The following is an 18,292-nucleotide window of genomic DNA, read 5'->3' as shown; positions in this document are numbered from 1 at the left end:
CCGACTAGTCAAGAGCATAAGGTCTGAGGAACCCTGACTCGGTAGTCTGATCTCACTGCCACATTCTGAATCTTTATAACAGTCTCATGGTGCCTCCAAAACTATGCTTTTATTGATACAAGACCCAGCATCTGTTGCATTACACAGAGGACCTGGCATGGAGGAGGACCCCAAAGACTCAAATTTAGAATCTCAGGATATTTAACACCAAATTTGTAATAAAAGCCTCTGGGGTAGGGGAAAAAGAGGACAGAAAATATCAAAAAGTCAAGGTTTATTAAAGCTGCCTGGTGGGTACCCAGATGTTCAAATAATATTCTCTACACTTGCTCCTCTGTTTGATATATTTTTTAACAGAAAAAGTTAAAGTGAATCAGACTTGGACTCTCACTAACACTAAGGCTTCAGTTCCTCTTTGTCCATGGTGCCACTTAAAGCTCATTAAGGCTATTCCATTCTCACTCATATAAAGTTTTTGTCACTAACAGAACAAAGAGCCCCTTGTTTATTTCCAGCTGGCCATCACACTGACATCAACAGTGGAGCCACCCCACCCCCCACCTCATGCAAGCTTGTTCAGGAGTGTCAACCTGGCTCAGAACAGCTTTCCACTGTCAGATAATTTAGATGCCCATAGACTATCTGCTCAAACTTACCACGACCTCCTGAAACCACCACTGCCCTGGCTCACCATAATAATTAAAAGAGAGCACTCCCAGGGAGGCTATTAAAAAACTGTTCTACAAATAGAAGGGAGGGTTGTTAATACTGCTTATAGTTACTATAGTTCCTGTAAGGTACAAAGAAGAATAAAACAAAATAGACTATAAAGATGAATGTATGTGAAGGATTTATAAACAAAAATCTGACCAGATAATTTCTGCAAATCTAACAAGAGCTATGGCAGAGAGATGCCAGAGGTGGTTACAAGAAGAGTCCTTGGCCCTACACTGGGGGTTCTGGAAGGATTTTGGAGATGATAATTGAGCTGCACTTAGGATTTAGCTCACAGTTAAAAAAAATAAGCTAACTTGGCAGATTAGGATAATTTTTTCCTAATTCTTTTTGTGGTTAAATTCTCACTTTCCTAAAAAATCTGTCTGTCCCTTGTCACAAAGCAACTCTGTAGTTTCTCTGGGCCACCTCATTTCCTCATCTGCAGATGAAGGGGGGGGGGGCTCATCCTCGCAGTAAGGGTCTGTCTGGGCAATGGTTCCATGACTCCATGATTATTGGCTGTACCTGCCACATGGGACTGTATGACTCATTCTACTATTAACACTCTGTTATCCCTCCCTGCACCCACTTCAGGATAGTCCAGTCTGAGACTGAACTGAAACCTTCACTCATGGAACTATACTGCATACAGCAGGGCAAAACAAGAGTTTTTTTCCCCACAGTTGTCAAATTGACCCTTTTTATAGCAAATGTCACCTACCAACACAACATGATCTTTACTCTTCTTTCCAGAATTTTGTTTCTTTCTAGCATTGTTTTTTATTACCACTAAGGAATAAGAGTGAAAATGTATGCTTGGCATTACTGTGTTTGACATCACTTGTTGCACCTCCATCAAGGCCTTCATCACACCAGATCTCCACAAATGCCATCTGTTGGCCATGAGAGCTTTCCTTCTGTGGGCGGAAGGATAAAAGCACCATGCCCATCCCTCATCTGGTTACTCATGGTCCACTTCATGCACAGCACGAAAGAGTACTTTCTTTTTCAGGCATATGAGTATTACCCAACTGAGGGAGCAAAAAACTCATTTTCAAGTGTTTAAAATAAACAGGACCACTTAAAAGAAGAGCAGCACTGAACACACGCACACACCATGAGATTTAATGGTACATAATTCTAGAATCCAATTTGTCAGGCTGGATAAAAGTTTGGGAGATGTGAACCTTTCATTTTTAAGTTGTCATTTTAAATCAAACTCCTGTTAGCAGTTACTCAAGGTTATTTTTACTTACTGCCTCCTTGGAAGATTCAATTGGTGATTTTAATTCTGAAGAAACAAAAATTCAAGAAATTACCATTTAAGAAGAATATGTTGGCTACCTGCCCTGGAGCATGCCTAAGCTCTGCATACACAAAGAACCTCTGAACAATGCTGCATGGGCACTGCTTCTTGGTCAGTGTCGCCAAGAAAAGTCTACATCATCTATCAGGCCATATGCCATAGTCAACCCAGGGGATCAGGAGGCAATCGTCTATTCTGCAAGGGACCACTCCAGAAACACTCACCATGACAAAATGTTGTTTCACCATGTGTTTTGTTTTCCTATTTTTCAATCTTATCAATTTTGACCCTCTAATCCATGGTATCTCTTCAAAAAAACAGTACACTAACCAAATTCAGAACTTGGACAACACTTGCCAAAGGAACATTCCCTTAAAGGAAAAGACTGTTTCCTTGACTACTTTTATAGCACTTTTTGTATAGTAGTAATTAATATGGTGATAACAAGTGCTTTTAAAGTGTAAAAACAGATCCAAAAAAAAAGTCTACCTAGAAAATAGTTGGTTGTTATCATCCCTATTGGTACATATATCATGTGTTATTATTCGGTACACCTGAGGAGAAATCAGGCTTCAAACCACACACACACACACACACACACACACAGGATGTATATTTCATTAATTTGACTTTATCTTCACTTAAATTAGCCTGTCATCCCTATGTGTTTCAAATGAGTGGCAATTACAAGTTTGCATTGTAAAGTGTAAATAACTACCACATACATATACCAGTTTAGTGTCACTGGATAAACCTACCAGTTGTGTATAAATGGAAATGGTATCATGATCTCATATTCTGGGAAAGAGGCTTTTCTAGCTGTGTTTTGAGCTTTCCTACAAATCCGTGAGGGGCAATTCCTGTTCACAGCCTGCTAGTTAGCATCTTGTTGTAGTATAGAACATCTTCCGACCACAATACCAAAGAAAGATGACAGAGATGCATCTTTATAATAAAGACTCTATTCAAGAGGGCCATGGTGGGGCTTCAAGTCATCTACTGGATATCTGAATTGTCTTCTCATTTTGAGTGATTGTTCATATATGGATTTTTCTAGGGAGACGATCCATAGGAATTTTCCCGCAAATTCTAAAAAGAACCTGTGACCTCTGAAAGGTTAAAAAAAAAAAAAAAAAAAAAAAAAAAGCACGGAGTTAGAAAAAATGAGGAAAAGAAAAAAGTAAGAGAGAATAACAAGCTGAAGAGACTAAAAAGAACTGTTGATTAGTCTAAGATGGAGTACAGCCTTCAAAAGACTAGAGTCAGAGGGTTTTAAAAAGACGGCAGAGTATGAAGCACCAGAAATCTGTCTCCCCATCTAGATGATGATTATTACACTAGCAGGATCTGTATAACATAGCTACTTTGGAACTCTAGAACCAACTGAAGTATTGTAGCTTCCAGGGGAAGCGTCTGATGGTAAATGTGGCTCTTTTGGGTCAATTTCAGTTCTTAGCCCAGGAGCAATGACCAAACCCCTGCTGATTGGCAGACAGCTGTGCACGTGGTCCTGTAGCAATTTTGCACTCACTTTGTAGAAGGCAAAATGGACCTTGTCCTCCAAACATCACGGATCTATGTTCTGTGACCACTGACTGACTGCTGTTTTTGATTATAGAGATATAAATGGGAGGGCAGCCACTATAGTTGTACTTTCCCCCACTGTTGCAAGTCTCTCCTCCTCTGGATAAATGAGGCATTTAGAGCCAGCACCTTTTTTCCACCTCTTCCCTCCTTTTTTTCTTTTTCTTCTTTCATAAGCCAGACATTAAAGGCTAGGATATTCAAAAGCAACTCCGTATATGGGGAAAATTAGAAAGTGACTATGCATCTCTAGGGAAAGGAGCAGGCTCAGAGAAGACTTGAAAAGGAAGACCTTGAGTTTTACACCTCAGGCTGATCTTCAGCACAGAAACAGCTTACAACATTAAAAACAAAAAAACAAAACAAAACAAACCCAAAGGCAATGACAAAAACCCTGGCAAAGGGAGAGAACTCTGATTTCCAGATTTTCCACATCATCAGATTCAGATGTTCAGGCTTCAATAACAAATCACAGGCATACAGAGAAATAGGAAAGCATGACCTATTCAAATTGAACTGTTCCTGAGAAAGACCCTATGGCAGATCTATTAGACAAATATGTCAACCCAACCATCTTAAAGATGCTTAAAGAACTAAAGGAAGACATAGAGAAATTCAAGAAAATAATGTATGAGGAAATGGAAGTATCAATAGAGATAGAAAACCTAAACAGAAACCAACAAGAAATTCTGGAGCTGAAAAGTACAATAACAGAAATGAAAAATTCACTAGAGGGATGCAAAGTGGGCCAGTAATATTCAAAGTGCTCAAAGCGAAAAACTATTAACCAAGAATCCTATATCAGGAAAAACTGTTCTTCATCAGTGAAGGGGAAAATAAGACATTCCCAATCAACATTCCCAACTAAGCGAGTTCATTACCACTAGACTTGTCCTACAAGAAGAAGAAATGATCAAGGGAGTCCTGCAAGGTGAAATGATGGACATTAGACACTAATGTGAAGCCATGTGAAGAAGTAAAGATCTAAATAAAGGTGAATGATGCATGGGCAATTGTAAAAGCTAGCATTACTATAACAAAGGTTTGTAACTCCACTTTTTGTTTTCTATATGATTTGAGACTAATATATATTTAAAAAATATTAGTCTAAAAGCTAGCACTACTGTAACTTTGTTTTGCAATTCCCTTATGTTGCTTTCTGTATAATTTAAAAGACTAATGCACTTAAATATTAGTTTCCTTCTTGAGGTATACAATGTATAAAGATGTAATTTTGTGAACAACTGAAAGGGATGGGCCTGGAGCAGTAAAAAAGCAGAATTTTGTATGTACTTCAAGTTAACCTGGCATGAACTCAAATTAGTATTATAACTTCAAGATGTTTAATGCAATTCCAACGGTAACCAAAAACAAAACAGCTGAATATATACAAAAGGAAATGAGAAAGAAATTTAAATATTTCACTTAACAGCAAAATGAACATAACACAAGAGAAGACAGTAATGCAGGAAATGAGGAACCAAAAAAGCTATCAGGCATATATAAAACAAACAGCAAAATGGCAGAAGGATGTCTCTCATTATCATTAATTAATTGTAAATGGGTTAAACTCTCCAACCAAAAGAGAGAGACTGGCAGGAGAGTAGAGTAAGAACACATGATCCAACTACATTCTGTATACAAGAGAGTCACTTTTGATCCAAAGACACAAATAGATTGAAAATGAAAGGTTGAAAAAAAGATATTTCATGCAAACATCAACCAAAAAATAGGGATTATTGTATAATATCAGACTAAATAGATTTAAATAAAAAGTGCCTACAAGAAAAAAAAAAGGCCTACAAGAGATAAGCAAGAACTTTATATAATTAATAAAAGGCTCAATGTGGCAAGAAGATATAACTATAAACTTTTATAAACAAATAATGGCAGTCCAGCAAAATTTATGAAGTAAAAACTGATAGAACTGAAGGGAGAACAAGAACAGTGCTACAATTAGAGTTGGAGACATTAATACCCTACTTTCAATAATGGATAGAACCATCACACAGGGTAAGTAAGGAAACAGAACTTAACATTTACAGAACAATCAACCCAACATCAATAGCACATCTACTCTTCTCAAGTGCACATGGGACATCTCCCAGGATAGACCATGTGTTAGGGAAAAAATTAAATAGATATAAAAAATGTAGTTTTCATACAAAATATCTTCTCTGACCCCAACCGGATGAAGTTAGAAATCAACAGCAGAAATAAAACTGGAAAATTCACAAGTTTGTGGAAGTTAAACAACATACTCATAAGCAATGGATCAGAGAAGAAATCACAAGGGAAATCAGAAAATACTTACAAATCAATGAAAAAGAAAATGCAAACACCAAAACTTATGAGATTCAACAAAAGCAGTGTTAAAAGGGAAGTTTATAGCTATAAACACATTAAAAAATAAGATATCTCAAATCAACAATCTAACTTACAATTTAAGGAACTAGAAAATGAAAAACAAACTAAACCCAAAGCTACTACAAGGTACAAAGCTGTGATCATCAACACAGTATGGTACTGGCACAAAAACAGACACATAGATCAATGCAACGGAATAGAGAACCCAGAAATGGGCCCTCAACTTTTTGGTCAAGTAATATTCGACGAAGCAGAAAAGACTATCCACCGGAAAAAGGACAGTCTCTTCAATAAATGGTGCTAGGAAAATTGGACAGCCACGTGCAGAAGAATGAAACTAGACCATTCTCTTACACCAGACACAAAGATAAACTCAAAATGGTGGAAAGATCTAAATGTGAGAGAAGAATCCATCAAAATCCTAGAGGAGAACACAGGCAATACTCTTTTTGAACTTGGCCACAGCAACTTCTTGCAAGATACATCTATGAAGGCAAGGGAAACAAAAGCAAAAATGAACTAACAGGACTTAATCAAGATAAAAAGCTTCTGCACAGCAAAAGAAACAGTCAACAAAACTAAAAGACAACCTACAGAATGGGAGAAGATATTTGCAAATGTCCTATCAGATAAAGGGCTAGTATTCAAGATCTATAAAGAACTTATTAAACTCAACAGCAAAGAAACAAACAATCCAATCATGAAATGGGCAAAAGACATGAACAGAAATTTCACCAACGAAGACCTAGACATGGCCAACAAGCACATGAGAACATGTTCTGCATCACTTGCCATCAGGGAAGTACAAATCAAAACCACAAAGAGATACCACCTCACACCAGTGAGAATGGGGAAAATTAACAAGACAGGAAACAACAAATGTTGGAGAGGATGCGGAGAAAGGGGAACCTTCCTGCACTGTTGGTGGGAATGTGAACTGGTACAGCCACTTTGGAAAACTGTGTGGAGGTTCTTGAAAGAGTTAAAATAGAACTGCCCTACGACCCAGCAATTGCACTGTTGGGGATTTACCCCAAAGATACAGATGCAATGAAAAGGCAGACACCTGCACCCCAATGTTTATAGCAGCAATGTCCACCATAGCCACACTGTGGAAGGAGCCTCGGTGTCCATCGAAAGATGAATGGATAAAGAAGATGTGGTCTAGGTATACAATGGAATATCACTCAGCCATTAGAAACGACAAATACCCACCATTTGCTTTGACGTGGATGGAACTGAAGGGTATTATGCTGAGTGAAGTCAATCGGAGAAGGACCAACATTGTAGGATTTAATTCATTCGGGGAATATAAAAAATAGTGAAAGGGATTAAAGGGGAAAGGAGAGAAAATGAAGAAATATCAGAGGGTGACAGAACATGAGAGACTCCTAACTCTGGGAAATGAGCAAGGGGTAGTGGAAGGGGAGGTGGGCGGGGGGATGGGGTGACAGGCACTGAGGGGGCACTTGACGGATAAGCACTGGGTGTTATACTATACGTTGGCAAATCAAACTCCAATCAAAAATATACAAAAAAAAAACCAAGCTAGTACAAGGAAGGAAATAATAAAGATTAGAGCAGATATGAAGAAATAGAGACCATGATTCAGCCAATAGAAAAAATATTCAATGAAACCAAGAGTTGGTTCTCAGAAAAGATCAACAAAATTGAGAAACCCCTTAGTTAGATGGACTAAAAAAAAAGAAAAGAAAGAGAAGACTACTCAAACTACTGAAATACAAAATGAAGGTGTGGACATTACAATTGATTCTACAAAAATTAAGAAGAGTGTAAGAGAATACTACAAACAACTGTATGCCAACAAATTTGATAGCCTAGATGAAATGGACAAATTCCTAGGAACACAAAAGCTATGACTAAATGAAGATTTTTTAAAAAATCTGAATAGATCTACAGGAGACTGAATTAATACTCAGGGATTTCCCAACAAAGAAAAGCCCAGGACCTATTGGCTTCACTGGGGACTTCTACCAAACATTTAAAGAAAAACTAATACCAATCCTTCCCAAATTTTTCCAAAAAACTGAAGAAATGGGAACATTTCCTAATTCATTCTATATGGCCAGCATTATCCTGACACCAAAGACAGACAAAGGCATTACCAGAAAAGAAAACTATTGGGGCACCTGGGTGGCTCAGTCAATTAAATGTCTGCCTTCTAAACATCTGCCTTTGGCTCAGGTCATGATCTCAGGGTCCTGGGATCAAGCCCCTCATTAGGCTCCCTGCTCAGTGGGGAGTCTGCTTCTCCCTCTCCCTATGTCTACCACTCCTTCTGTTTGTGTTCTCCCTCTCTCTGTCAAATAAATAAATAAAATCTCTAAAAAGAAAGAAAAGAAAACTATACCCTTTACAAGCATTGATGTAGAAATTCTCAACAAAATATTAACAAACTAAAGTCAGTATAGTAAAAGGATTATACACCATGATTAAGTGAGATTTATTCCTGCAATAGAAAGATGATCCAACATACCAAAATCAATCACAGTAACAGAATAAAGGGGGGAAAAACATGATCATCTTAATTGATGCAGAAAAAACATTTGACAACATTCAACATCTTTTTGTGATAAAAAAAAAAACTCAGTAAACTAGGATAGAAAAAACTACTTCAACATAATAAAAACCATCTATGAAAAATCTACAGCAAACATACTCAACAGTGAAAGACTGTCGAAAGCCTTCCTCTGAGGTTAGGAACAAGGCAAGGATGTCCACTTTTGTCATTTCTATTCAACATCATACTGAAAGTTCTAGCCAGAACAATTAGGCAAGAAAAAAATAAAAGGCGACCACATCTCAAAGGAAGAAGTCAAATGATCTGTACTTGCAGATGATTTGATCTTCTACGTAGAAAACCCTAATGATTTCACATACACATAACAAGAAACAAATAAACATGTTAGAATAAATTCAGCAAAGTAGAAGGATACAAAGTCAACACACATTTCTGAGCACTCACAATGAACAATCTGAAAAGGAAATTACAGTACCACAAAGAATACAATACTTACAGGCCTCAGAGCCCTCACCAGAAGCTTGCTGCTTGTATCTCCTCTGCTGTGTTTCTTCCATCCTTCCCAAGTGCCTAGTTGTCTGCAGAATTTCCAAGAGTAGGATGAAGACTTTCCTCTTGAAAATTATTAGGAAAATATTTTTCCCTTAGCTAGATGCTGTGCAGCAGGTAGAGGAGGCCCTGGAAGCTGTCAAAAATGCTACAGATGAGCGAGACCTTGCAACCCCTTTAAAGAGCTGGGGAAAGAGAAGGTGAAACTTAACTATGTAGTAGCAAGAAGACAACAGGAACAGAAGGGTCCTCACTGGTGGGATGAGATGGTAGCCACGATAGAAGAATACCACAATGCTGCACACGGCCTCCGAAGTGTTTCTCCACCACCCAGATGTTGCTGGAAAAAGAGCCAATTGAGATTAGGTGTTTATAAAGGTCTAGGAGGCCACTGCTGGCATCTCCAAAGTTGCTCAAGCCACCTTGCCCACTGATGAAGCCAAAGGCTACAGGGCCATTGATGAGCTGAATGAGGCTATGAATGAGTTTGATATTAATGGTAATCCTGGACTCCATGACATTCAATGAGGCCAGGTTCCAGTCTTTGCTTTCGGAGATGCTGAAGAGCATCATCAGCACACCTGGGGCTCATGGCCCACTAATCCCTCATGTGGTAAAGGGCACGAGGGGATCATAGCTGAGTGTAAGACCCTCCAACAGGCCCTGGACCTGGCTCAGTGAGTACATTAATAACCATTACAGAATGTAGAGATATAAGCATCTGAAGATCTCCAACAACACAGTCACAGATCAAGATATGGATTCTTCATAAAAGAATGATATTCTTAGGAACTTACTGTGTTCTCAACCCTGATATAAATATCATTATGGTACAGACTCTAGGGAATCTTTGATTTCACACATAGCCTAACTGGGGAGAGATACTCACACAATTGGATTGAGAAGAATTTGAAGCCTGTGTATTAGTATGGGCTAAAGAGAATATGGTACTTTTAAACACGTAGGGAAGATCCTTGTATTTGTAAAATGCTATCACATCACATTCAATTTTTTTTTAATAAACTATGATTAGTTTTGAAATTCAAGGGAAAAAAAGGAATAAAATATTTAGGAATTAACCAAGGAAGTAGAAAACTTATACATATGAAAACTATAAAACATTGTTGGGAGAAATGAAAGAATACATAAATAAATGGAAACACATCCCATGTTCATGGATTAGAAGGCTTAGTATTGTCAAGATGTCAATACTTTGTAATCTACTGATTCAATGCAATCCTGACCCAATTCCCAAAGTTTATTGTAGAAATAGAAAAACTCATCCTAGAATTCATATGGTATCTCAAGGGACCTTGATTATTGAATAGTCAGAATAATCATGAAAAACAGGAACAAAACTGGAGGCCTCACACTTCCTGATTTCAAAAATTACTACAGAGCTACAGAAGTCAAAATGTGTGGTACTGGCAGAAAGACAGACGTACTGATCAATAGAATGGAATAGAGGGTCCAGGAATAAATTGTTGCATATACGGTCAACTAATTTTTGACAAAGTCAAGATCATTTAATGGGAAAGAATAATCTTGTAAACAAATGGTTCTGGGAAACCTGAATATCCATATGTAAAAGAACGAAGTTGGGCCTCTATCTTATACCACATACAATAATCACATGAAATGGATCAATGACTTAAATGTAAGACTTAAAACTATAAACAACTTTTAGAAGAAAACATAGGGCAAAAACCTCCTGACACTGGATTTGGAAACAATTTCCTGGACATGATACCAAAGGCACAGGCAACAAAGAAAAAAACACACAAACTGCATTTAATAAAAATTTTAAAAATTTGTGCATCAGAATAAAAAGGCGACCCACAGAATGGGAGAAAATATTTGAAATCATATGTCTAATAAGGGATTAATATCCAGAATAAGGAGTTTTTAAAACTCAACAAAAATCCAAACAACCTAATTTAAAAAAAGAGGACCCAAAGAAGATAGACATGCCTAATAAACACATAAGAAGATGCCTGGGGTGCCCACATGGCTCAGTCAGTTAAGCATCTGCCTTCAGCTCAGGTCATGATCTTCGAGTTCTGGAATTGAGCCCTGGTCGAGCTCCCTGCTCAGGACAGCTACTTCTCCCTCTTCCTCTCCCTGGTCCCCACTCATGCTCTCTCTCATTCAAATAAATAAATAAAATCTTTAAAGAAAAAAGATGCTCGACATCATTAATCATTGGGGGAATGCAAGCCATAACTACAATGAGATACCACCTCACACCCATTAGAACCACTCAAAAAAAGAAAAGAAAAGAAAAGAGAAAAGAAAAGAAAGAAAGAAAGAAAGAAAGAAAGAAAGAAAGAAAGAAAGAAAAGAAAGAAAAAGAAAAGAAAGAAAAGAAAGGGATCCCTGGGTGGCGCAGCGGTTTGGCGCCTGCCTTTGGCCCAAGGCGCGATCCTGGAGACCCGGGATCGAATCCCACGTCGGGCTCCCAGTGCATGGAGCCTGCTTCTCCCTCTGCCTGTGTCTCTGCCTCTCTCTCTCTCTCTGTGACTATCATAAATAAATAAAAAATTAAAAAAAATAAAACCCATAAGAAAAGAAAGAAAAAAAGAAAAGGAAAAGAAAAGAAAAAAGAAAGGAAAGAAAGGAAAGGAAAAGTCGAAATGTTGTTGAGATTGTAGAGAATTCAGAACCATTGTGACTGCTGGTGGGAATGTAAAAATAATACAGACACTGTGGAAAATAGTATGGCAATTGCTCAAATATTTTAAATATAAGTACCATATGATCCAGTAATTCTACTTCTGAGTATATACCCCCCAAAAATGGAAAGCAGTGATCTGAGGAGATACTTGTAAACCAATGTTAACAGCAGCATTTTCACAATAACCAAAAGATGGCAATAACTCAAATATCCATCAATGGATGAATGTGATATTCATCAATCAAATGTGATATTACACATCATGGAATATTATTCAGCCTTTAAGAGGAAAGATTCTAAGACATGCTACAATATGAATGAACTTTGAAGACATCATGCAAAGTAAAGTAAGCTAGACACAAAAGGACAAATATATGATTCCATTTATTTGAGGCTTCTAGAGTAGTCAAATTCATAGACAGAAAGTAGAATAGTGGTTGCCAGAGTTTGCAGGAGATGGTAGGGAGGAATGGCAAGTTATTTTAAGAGGTACAGATTTTTAGTTTTACAAAATGAAAAGAGTTATACAGATGAATAATGGTGGGACGCCTGGGTAGCTCAGTGGTTGAGTGTATGCCTTCGGCTCAGGGTGTGATCCTGGAGTCCCGGGATGGAGTCCCACATTGGACTCCCTGCTTGGAGCCTGCTTCTCCCTCTGCCTATGTCTCTGCCTCTCTCTCTCATGAATAAATACATAAAATCTTTAAAAAAACAATGGTGATGGTTGCATAGTAATATGAACATCATCATGAAGGTGTACAATATTATGAATGTATGTAATACCACCGAACTATTAATTTAAAAATGGCTAAGATGGTACATTTTGTGATATGTGTACCTTATTACAATATATATATTTTTAAAAGACTAGAGTTAATGGAAATAATGAAAACAAAGCTGAGGCTATGGTAGGCTTATGGCTAACACACTGAGTATTATATTAAGTTTTCACTTGCATTTCCTTATTGAATCACTGCAACTGCTGTGTGTGGTTATTATAACTCTACTTTATATTTCAGAAAACTGAGGCACAATAAAATTAAGTAACTTCTCCAAGATCACAGAACTACTAAGTTGTAGAGCCCAAAGGAGATGGGAGGAAAGCAACAATGGGTGTCTCTCCACCACCATGTTTAGACTGGGAGCAAGAGAGTACATGAACCCAAGGCCGAGTCTGAACTCTGTACTGAAATAGAAGACGATGACAGAAAGGGCATGCATGATAGGAAGGTAAAATAGAGGCCTTCCAAGGACCCCTCAATCTCCAAAAGAATGCAACTCTAAAGGGACATGCAGTTCAAGTAAAGGATTGGCTTTCTGTTGTAAAAGAACAAGCTCTGTATCTAAAAGATATAAAACCAGAGCCAAGCTTCATTTGTTAACCAGCATTCACGCATTTGCATATTTCAAGAAAAATACTTACCATCAATGCTTACTTTGTGCCAGGCACTGCCCAGTGGTGGAAAAGCAGACAGGGTGCTTACCCTCACACAGCTTAGAGTCTTGTCTGAATATTAAACAAGGAAATATTAATGAACCATAAAGTACTATGCAGTAAACGAACACAGTGTTGGGATAGAGAAAAGCAGAGGCGAGAGCCCTCCTTGGACTCACTGGGGAAGACTTCACTGAGGAAATAATAATTAAACCAAGAGGAAGAGGAAGTGTCAGCCTCTCTAGAAGCTGTGGAACACTCATTCCAGGCAAAAGCTCTAAAAGGATGACATAGGCATGGGTAGGACTGGTGCCCTTGAGAAACTGTAGGGAAATCTGTGTAGCCAAGGAGGAGTGGGCAAAGGGGGTGCTCAGCTAAAGGTGAGGCAGGGGCTCAGAGCTGGAGGCCGCTGGGCTGGACCTTGAAGACAATATATGGAAAATGGATTTTATCCTAAGTACAAAGGGGAGCCTTGAATGGATTTAAAAACAAATATGTTTAATGATTTAACGTATTTTTAAATGATCACAATGGCTGCTCATGTGGAGAACAAATCGCATGGGAGGCAAAGCATAGAAATCAACTAGAAGATGTCAGTAAAGTATGGGTGAGAGACCGTGGGCGCTCTAACAGGGTGGTAGCCATGGAGGAAGGTGAATTACTGGACTATTGTTTTTGCTTTGTTTTAAGATGGGGCTTCTAAAGAGCATCTTACATATTAAGAAGAATTAATCAGTAAAAGGGAGACAATCATGTTGCAGAAGATAAAGAGGAAGTGCAACCATGGACAGAAGAGGAGAGAAAGAACAGTATGGTCTCGGACCATCTGGTCATGGGAAGAATGAAGAGTATTCCCTCTGAAAGATTTTAATGTCTTGATGAAGTCTGAGTAAGATTGAGAGGAGCAGGGGTGATCAATCTGAGGAGCAAGGAAAAGGTGGGAAGTGGGGAGAGAATGGGAAGGCAGGCGTGCGTTCTGAATTATGAGATAGAAAACAAAAGGCAAGCTCCTATAGAGGACAGCCAGCTAGCATGACTGACAACAAAGCCTTTCTAGGTTCTTACTCTGAAGAACTTCAGGAAAAAAGAAATCTACTCTTGGAAAATGAACACTGCTCATTGCTCAGTCTCAGTGCTCCTCTAATCCCTGGGGTCTTTCCCCTTTATGACACAAGAAGGTGACCAGAGCCGAGAAAGAAGCAGGACAGCCAAGCAGGTTCTTGGGCACTTATCTATGAGAGTCCCAAAAATATCACTACAATAAACTCTCAAGGTATAAGTTGGTCATGTTCCTAAAGTAGGCAGTACCTTCAGGTGGAGAAAAAAATAATACATTATAAACACTTTTTTTCTGGAATGTGCATGCTACTAATCAATCAGCACTTGAAAGTTAGGAAGACAGAAAAAATTCTGTAATGGTGATATACAGTATTTGTGCTCCTTACGGAAAGATAGGATTAACTTGATTTTCTTTTGAACACTTCAATAGAATAGCTTAGAGGAAGGGGCTGAAGATGAATATTTTCATTACTCATGAAACTGACATTAGTTGCTTTTGGGAAAGAACTACTGGTGCCTAGAGAGAAGAGTGAAAGATATTACTTCTCTATTTCTCTGCATTTTGTGTATACTGAAAAATAGCTCGAGTCAGAAAGATCCCGGCAGAAAACAGAAGTGAACAGTAGAAAAATGGAAAGTATTTTGCCCATTGTTATTCCAAGAATTGATTTTTCATACTTGAATCTCTTTCTGTATAAATTTTTCATTCATCAAGATGGGTATTTCCCACCCTTCCTCAACACATTTTTGAAGCAGTACCATGCAATTAGTCTCTCTGAAGTACTCCCCTATTTTGGTTCTGCTCTGGTTAAAACCACAGGAAGATTGGATTTCCCATATCTGTTCAGAAAGTGGTGTGCTACCACTCTGAAATATGGTTCCATGTTTCCCTCACTCCCAAAATAAGTCTTGCATTCCCAGTTAGACAGACAGTAGGTAGCAATCTTATAAATAGGGATGACCCTTTTTATATCCTATCAGGAGCTCTCATTAGTCCTAAAACTGTAACTGCATAGCCAGAACTCAGCAAAGAACCAAGATTATAAAAGCAAAGTAGGCCTTTATCTCACAGTAGGATCCAAACAGGGTATAACAACAGAGACTGTATGTTACTTAGAGCCTATTCTTAATGTATACCCAATTCCAACAGGCTTTATTATGTGCATTAGAATACTTTGACCGAAATTTCACTAAGCAGATATGTGTATCATCACATTACTGATAGTGCAATTACTTATTCTCTCTATATTTGTAACCCTTACTGTGTTTATAAAACATTCCACATTCTCAAGGAGAGTAAGAATCAAGGCCAACTAACTCAGCATGAATGATTTATCAATTACAAATTGAAGATCCTTAGAGATCTATTTTTACTGAATTGTTTATAAGTGGTGAGTAACTGCTGCCTTAAAAAAAAAAAAAAAAAAAAAAAACTTTCTGTCCCTTAGCAACCCCAGAAAGAATAAATCAGATCTTAAGCAATACAAGGCATCTTAAAGGTGTCCTTACTCCTTGCAATCCTGACCATGAAAATCTGCGTTTACCACAAATATAAATTTGAGAGAGACTACTGGTCTTACCAAATGGATCATAATAAATGTAGAAGTATTAGTCAATTTAGAAAATTCTCATTTGTATATAGCTTTTTTCAGGAATACATATCCTTCCATTTCATACATATTTACCAAGTCATGTTGCAGTTCCTAGAGTTAACTGCTAAACTTCACAAAGTTGACTTCTAAAGGTATCTAATTCTTTTTCTTTAAGATTTTATTTATTTATTCTTGAGAGAGAGAGAGAGAGGCAGAGACTTCGGCAGAGCGAGAAGCAGGCTCCCTGCAGGGAGCCCGACGTGGGACTCAATCCCAGGACCCCGGGATCACACCCTGAGCCAAAGGCAGACACGCCACTGTTGAGCCACCCAGGTGCCCCTGGATGTTACTTTTTAACCCTGAGGAGTGTTTAGGAACAACAGAAATGAGCTTCTCTTCAACAGATACAAACATCCAGGCGGCCTGGACAGCTCAATCAGTTACGCGTCTGCCTTTGGCTCAGATCATGATCCCGGGGTCCTGGGGTGGACCTCCACGCTGGGCTCCCTGCTCAGGTGGAGCCTGCCTCTCCCTCTTCTCCCTGGTCATGCTCTCTCTTGCTATCTCTGTTTCTCTCTCTCAAATAAATAAATAAAATCTTAAAAAAAAAAAAAAACCGACATTCATTCTCAAGTTCTCTTTCTCCCCACACCCCCTCCCTCCTCACCTCCTGCCATCCCCCCCTCCTCCCCTCCCTCTCATTTTCTCTAAAAAAAAAAAAAATGCAGTTTAGTCCAAATATGGGGAATGTGATCAGGCGGCAAGGCAGGAATAGTACATCACCGTCATATTATGCAGAGGACAGAAACACGTATTTCAAGACTTCCCCTATTTTTCATTCAGAGACTCTCATATGTCAACACATAGGTAATGTATATGAGGCATACTAAAAATTTTTTTAATTAATCTCCATAATTCCAGTCTACAATTATCTTAAACACAAAAAATGATATCACTTTTCCTCTTTCTCACTTTGGTCCTTTGAGAAATACAAATCTACAGAAGAACGAATGGCTTACCAAAAACATTTCACTACCCTCCCTTGTGCTTAGGTGCACTACAAAAAGTAGGAATTATTTCTAAAAAGCCCTTAAAAATATCCTCCGTGAAGCCATTCTGAAGTAATTCTCAAAGTTTTTAGATTTAGCCTCTACTACGCACTGGGCGCTGTGTTGTGTGTAGTGTATGCTAAAACTGCACAGTAACATCCCAGATTAAAAACTTTCATTACCTAAGGAATTAAAAGAATTTAAGTCAGGACACAATGCCATTAAACTGCTTCAAAATATTTAGTCTTAAACGAGTAATAAAGAATATTTGTGTGGCTATTTTTGGCTTTACTAAATGGCTTATGGGAAGGTATTATTTTTATTTTATCTTTATTTGAAGCGTAGGTGGCAACAGAGTGATTTCCATCATAGAGGGTCTAAAACTCTGGCCCAGCCCAGAAGCATGTGTTTTCTTCATTGTACTGGTCTGGTGAGATTCACAATTGAAAAACTGGTACCCAAAGGACTGTTTCCCTGTTTCCTAGACCAAAGCTGGATGGACTCTAGGGCATGAACTTGAGCTGCTCCAACTTGTTCCATTTCTCCAGGTGGAATGCTTTGCAAATGCAGACATTGTATAACTGAGGACATGACGCCAACTAGAGTCCTAATGTTTCTGCATGTCAATTCATTTACTACTTCCACTCCACATCACATCTGCTAACCACTACTTTCCCACTATGCAAGCAAGTGCTTCTTTAGACATATAGCCTGGATTCTTACCATTGAGAAGGAATTCTAGAAACTAAACACAAAACCAAAAATTGAATATTTGCTAGAGAAAAAGAGAGCACATCCACTGTGATGTGATCTGTATATTCTCAACCCAGAAAAACACACATCCCAGAGAATGACAGAGTGCAAGACCACACTGCAAGAATATCTGTCAATGATGTTGACGATTTTGTTGAAATCTATACAAAATGGCATTAGTGGGTGACTAAGCTTGACTGTACCACTGACTTGAAAGATTAAGCTGTAGGGAAGCCAGCTACATCTGATAGGCATAAGACAAGTGCCTTACAAGGTTACGGCTGACCACCCATTAACCAAGAGGATAGCCATGAATAATGAAATTAGTCACTGTGCAGAGCAAAAATTCTTCTTATGTAGACATAGTTAATGCACCCAGGCTACCAAGTAGATTTTTACATGCTAAGGAGTCATGAAACACAGCAAAAGTCAGGAGAGAATCCACCCACACACAGATGCAAAGAAGGAAAGACATTCTCTACCTTAAAAAAGATGACAGGGCCTATAGACAAGCTACATAAAGTTCTTACTAGTGCAGTCTTAGATTTCAGGCTGGGAGTATAAAAGGCCATATTTTGGCAAAATTGAACCAAAACTGCTCATCAAACAGCCTGCTTATATACATTTAACCAACCCTTTGAGCTTTAAAATTGACATCATCAACT

General features: G+C 38.3%; 1 protein-coding gene across 14 annotated transcripts in view; it reads right to left on the bottom strand.

Moving 5' to 3' along the window:
- Positions 1-18,292, bottom strand: part of SMAD9 (SMAD family member 9) — a 75,812-nt gene that overhangs the window by 31,293 nt on the left and 26,227 nt on the right. For 2 of the 14 annotated variants that reach the window (XM_038573206.1, XM_038573211.1), the window contains 2 exons: positions 9,320-9,405; positions 9,013-9,201 (listed from right to left, as the gene is read on the bottom strand). The exons of 7 other annotated variants lie outside the window; for them this stretch is intronic. The gene's annotated coding sequence lies outside the window, so the exon portion shown is untranslated. Of the gene's footprint in view, positions 1-9,012; positions 9,202-9,277; positions 9,406-13,162; positions 13,247-18,292 lie in introns of all 14 variants that reach the window. 5 more of the 14 variants (XM_038573210.1, XM_038573212.1, XM_038573208.1 and 2 more) reach the window with 3 other exon arrangements.

The sequence above is a fragment of the Canis lupus genome, chromosome 25, assembly GCF_011100685.1.
Source record: "Canis lupus familiaris isolate Mischka breed German Shepherd chromosome 25, alternate assembly UU_Cfam_GSD_1.0, whole genome shotgun sequence".
NCBI classification, from domain to species: domain Eukaryota; kingdom Metazoa; phylum Chordata; class Mammalia; order Carnivora; family Canidae; genus Canis; species Canis lupus.
This window is presented reverse-complemented; position numbering and strand designations above follow the sequence as displayed.